The following is a 5,322-nucleotide window of genomic DNA, read 5'->3' as shown; positions in this document are numbered from 1 at the left end:
CGGCGGGTGAGTTGCGGTGCGGTGCGGTGCGCGCCTGTGTGCGTGTGCGAGCGGGAGCCCGGTGCCGGCCCGTGTCATCAGCAGCCCGTCGCGCCGCCTCCTCGGGCGGCTCCGGCTGCAAGAGGCAGCGCGAGGGGGGAACCACCACCCAAGGGGAAGCGCGCACACGCACGCAGAGGCAGAGGGAGCCTTGACTCTGGGAATCCGATCCCTGGGGAACAGGGTGGTGGGACGGTCCCCTTCCCCGTCTCTTCCAAAGGCAGCAAAATAACATGATCGCAATAAAACAAACATCACGAGTCAAAACGCACTCAGCCTTCTCCCCTTGAAAATCTCAAGGCTTGGCTGGACTCGGAGCACAGTCTGCGGCAGGCAGGTGGGAGGGATGCTAACCGGGCTGTGTTGGGGTTCAGCCCTCCTCTCCCGAGGGCCAGCCACACTCAGTGGCACTCTGCTTCCTCCTCTGTCACCCTCCAAGCCGCCCAGGGCTGGCAGAGGCGTCCCCAGCAGCCCGGAGGCCATGGGAAGGGACACGCACCACGCCCAGGTGAGAGGAAGGCAAGCCCTTTCAGGGACATAACCCTTCTGTGAGCTGCAGGGGATCGGGCAGGGAAATCCTGCACATCCAGACTCCTCCACTACAGCAAGGCACAGCAAGGTGTTCCTTGCTCGGCTGAGAGGATTGCACATGCCTCCTGCCTTTGCTGCTTTTCACCACCAAGAGACAGAAATGTCTCACCCTCCTTGCCAGTGCCACAGCATCAGACAACACCCCACGGGATAGGTAACGTTGTCCCTTCCAAAATACGCTTTGCAACACAAAGGGTGCCTTACCTCGCTCATATAGTGGCGGGAAACACTGGGGGGTGGAAGAGAAGCCTCCTTGCATTTTCAGAGTTTATGAATACGTTGGTTCACAAGAATGTTTCTAACCTGAAGAAAGGAAATAAGAAAACTGGCTTGCAGATTAGCACGTAGAGCTTAGCACACATTATTTCCAGCATGGGGCATTCTCATTTTCTATGGGCTACAGAAAGCGTATCATTATCAAGCACTAAGTATAACAGTAAAATACATCATGTATCGGAGGGTGAACTTGCCTTTCAAATGCCACTGAATTTGGGATCAGTAACAAATATTGTTATGCAGTTTTAACAAGTCCACCCATAACTACAAGAGGCAAGTGCCTACTGGCAGGTAGGAAGGAAAGAGAAGATTTGCAATAGCAGAGCAATGATTTTTATGTGCTTCTACATTTGAGGGCTCAAATACAACTCATGGCAGTGTCCTATTTTCAAGCGGTTTTGAGGTACGAAATTTGCACTATGCACCTAAAAATATTAACCGTATATGTACAAACACACACAATTTCAATATTAATGCTAACAGTAAGGTTAATCGCACTTTTCACTTCTCTGCGTAAGAAACTTATATTAGTGCAATCAATATACAACCTGCACAAGTGAACGTTCATAATTACAACATTAAAGCGTGATCGATGTTTTGGACACAAATAATAAAGCCTATGCAGATCTCTGCTGGAAGAAAACAAAACTATTTGAATGGACAGCTAAAAAATTCAGTGCAAGCAGCAATCTCTGGCTTATATCCGTGGCAGAACTGACACTCCCAAAGGAGAATCTTTAGGCAACTGAAATACTGGAATTGCTATTTCAGCTTAGTCGTTGTCTTCTCTACTGGTGAGAGATGCGACTTAAAAAAACACAACGACACACGACAACTCTTTAAATAAAACAAGAATAACTGAATCCTCTTTTTAAACCTACAGCACCAAGCAATTGGCCCTAAGAATGTGATGTTTTGCATATCCAACACACCTCCCAGACTGCAGCTGACTCTTGAGATTGGGCCACTGTAAATGAAGAACGACTTTGGTTAAAAAAAAAAAAAAAAAAAAAATACTGAAGAGACAGCACGTATCTAACACCATACTCAAGCAAAGGAGGATCAGACAAGAACTCACTTAAGTTCAACATGGAAGCTCAAGCACCCTATTGCTGAGCTTTTATTTAAAACCTTTTAAGTGTTAGCAAAAAGCCCTTCTTTATGCAAAATTAATTTAGAATTTGTCTCCCAGAGCCTTGCCCTGCCACTTGACTGCAGTTATTTAAGTTAAGTGTCTAAAACAGAAAGCTAGCCCTATACAATCCTATTACAGCCAGTGAGCAGAGACAAAGAGGACACTTGGCGTGAGGCAGAGAGAAGTGACTTCTCGGGGCACTAGGTGCCTTCTCCGAATCCCCCTTCTTAGAAGGCCGTTGCAGTTTTTTGAGTGCGCTGCAGAAGAACCATGGGGTTTAAAATACCCCTTGCCTTAGGGATTGTCCGTGTGACACAGCGGGACGCTCACTGCACTCAGTTCTGTGGCTCCCAAGGTTAAAACGATATCCTTAGCTCCAACTGGCCATGAGATTTCTGAACAACAGAGCACTGTGACTGAACGAAACGAGTACACGTAAGGAGTTACTCCTCATTAGTAAATAAAAACTGGCAAACTCTCAGACCTGACTTCTGAGATAATGGTGCTTTTGCACTTCCCTACTATTTCTTTTCCATTTTCTCCACGGAAGCGCCGCAAATCACTAGCGAGCGTATCATTGTTTGGAGAAAAAAATATTGACTGTGTCCTGGAGAGCTTACGGTTTAACCCTGCAGGTTTCAGAAGGTTGTGCTGATTTCCACGAGAAAGAAGAGGCCCCTGAAGCCCTATATATAACTGTACTGGTGTCACGTGCAATGTCAAAGCTGTGTTCCCAGCCTTGACAGAGGGGCAGGATGCTTCCATTACTGATATCAGAGAGGCAGAGGCGCCCACAGACTCGCCCTCAAAACAACCGTTCGGACCGTAAACCTTTTTAACTGCAAGCATCAGTGAATGCCACTGAAACCACCCCTTCCTCTTGCAGATGCAGTATTTCTAACTGGGAGGCACACTCTGCTTTTTGGCTTTGGTAAAAGAATCTGAAAGATCAAATTCACTAGGTTATTTAGATCATGTTCAGATTCCAGCTGCTTCTACAACCCTATAATAATGTGTTTGCATATAGCCTTTACGGCACAGGGCAGGAAGGGGAAAGAAGTAATTCACAAGTGGACTGGGCATCGCTGTAACAGGGAAAGGACATGCTGTGATAATGTCCAGGCTGCCTAGGTCACCCAGCACTGTTAGACCGAACGCCTGGTGAAAGGACTGTGCAACCAGCATTGCCAAACATGGCTGCGTTACACTGCTGCCCTACCCAATCTCAATAGGAAACGGAGGGAAAAGGATCCAGACCAGTTAAACAGATCAAGGACATTCGCAATGGGACACTGACTTCCATTTAATTTTTCGCTAAATTCTCCATTAATGAGTGATAGCTCAATGACTTGTTATCCCTGCGCTTTTTTTGGGTGGAGATATTAATACGTGTGAGCTTGCTTTGCATCTTTCAGTGTTGTACCGTTTCTAACTTGCAGCAAGCAAGCCCTGAATCAGCGTTAGCTTGCTGGGGCTGTGGTAGGAGGGGAGGGGACTCTTAAGCTTTACCGCTTCCCACAGCCATGCCAGAGCACAATACAGACAAGCGGGGAAGTTCCTTCAGGTACCCTGCCAAACAGGGGAGTAGCTGCTCCCCCCAGCTTTGCAGCAGAGAGCTCCCCTCCCTGCAGGTAATCCTCCCCCTCTTTACATTGCTCTCATGGGGCACTGAGGGGCAGATGACATTGAAGAATCTGCCCTTGTTCTGGTCTTTAGTGACCGTTTTCACAGCAGATGAATTATTCCCTTATGCAATATTCCTGTCCCCATGAAACCCAGCAGGACGGTTTAACACTCATATCAGTATAAGCAGAGTCCAGGCTTGTCATTCCATCCTGCTCCCTCGTGCATGCTAAAATTGCTCCATAATTCGTCTAATAATAAATATCAGGCTAACCACACAGCACTTCAGCAATGTACTATGCAAAACCAGAGCCTACCCTGAACTGAAAGGAGTATCTCTCTTTTTGGGGTGGTTTAATCTTCATGACCTCTCTTCTCTGTAAGCCTTCTGCTGTGGTTGACCAACAAGAAACCAGCTAATCCCAGCTGCCACGGTCATTTTGGTGGCATGACTGCCTCGGAACTGGGAACTGTCCCAGTATTACTGACTGAGACAGCATTACTGTTTCTGTTAGGACAATGCACACCCAGTAAGTGTGCTACAGATGTAAGCGTGGACAGTGATGCTGCACTGAAAGCTCCCAGTCCATTTCAACACCCTCAGGTCTCACCGTTCTGTGTAAGAAAGGGACTGAAACATGCAGTCTGCTGGTCCTGATCTAGCAAGCGAACCATGTTTTGGCAGGAAGAAGCTGTGCTTAATTGAAACTAAGCAGCTGATAATCCACGAGGGTGATTTTTTTAATCCATCTTCTTATTGCAGGTTTTGAAGCACATATTAAATGTGCACTCAGCACCACACAGAAAATACTCCTGGCTACGAGCTTGCGTTGGGACTCTTAGTTCACACAGCCAGCACTCAGCAAATACGCAAGGAAGTACCAGGTTTCAGCGCAAGTCAAGTTATTATTCAAGTGGAGTAAGACTGATTCCCCCCTCAAGCTTCTCTGAACTACTACAGCATAAGTGCAGGGCGATGTGCCAAATTGGGAGTGAGCGGACCTGCTATTTTCAACCACTTCAGGTACTTCTGGAATTTTAACAGGGGACCACCACAAGCACTCACTATTATGAATGCTGCATATTTGTAGAGATTAAGACACCTAGCTTTAGGTGTCTTTTCTAGCCGGGTGTCCACGACGCCCTTCTCATTAATGCGAGGAGATGGATCTGAAGCGCTATTCACCTCACTCAACAGTAGGCTTTTAGTCAGCCAGTTTGCTGTCTGTGCAACTGCAAAGACCCCCTTGGAGCTGTACCGCTGGGACTTTCAACTTCAGAGGATGGAACAATGGTCCTGAGTTAGATCGTGAGCCCCCCCAGATGATTCTGTAGCCTTCCTCTTCAGGGGCATCCAGGTGAATACGTGGCAAAGAGGCTCTCCAGATTAGTGCCCACTTTTGAAAATACACATCTTGGCCCACAAACAGCAGTCCCTGCCTCTGAAAAGAGTATCTGAACTTGATGACTGTGGGGAGAAAATCTTTCATCAACTGATGAATATTCATCGCTACTGGTTCGCACACTTAATGGCCTTTGATGAGTTGGCAGAAGCAACTCTGCTATCCTCTCAGCTATGGTTTGTCTTCTTTCTATCTATCAATGTTTACTGCTAAGACATGGATGTATTAAAACACCGAGAGGTAGGCAAAGGGATT

The sequence above is a fragment of the Phalacrocorax carbo genome, chromosome 4 (assembly GCF_963921805.1).
Source record: "Phalacrocorax carbo chromosome 4, bPhaCar2.1, whole genome shotgun sequence".
In the NCBI taxonomy this organism is placed as follows: Eukaryota; Metazoa; Chordata; class Aves; order Suliformes; family Phalacrocoracidae; genus Phalacrocorax; species Phalacrocorax carbo.
The sequence above is the reverse complement of the archived record's forward strand: the minus strand, read 5'-3'. Positions refer to the sequence as shown.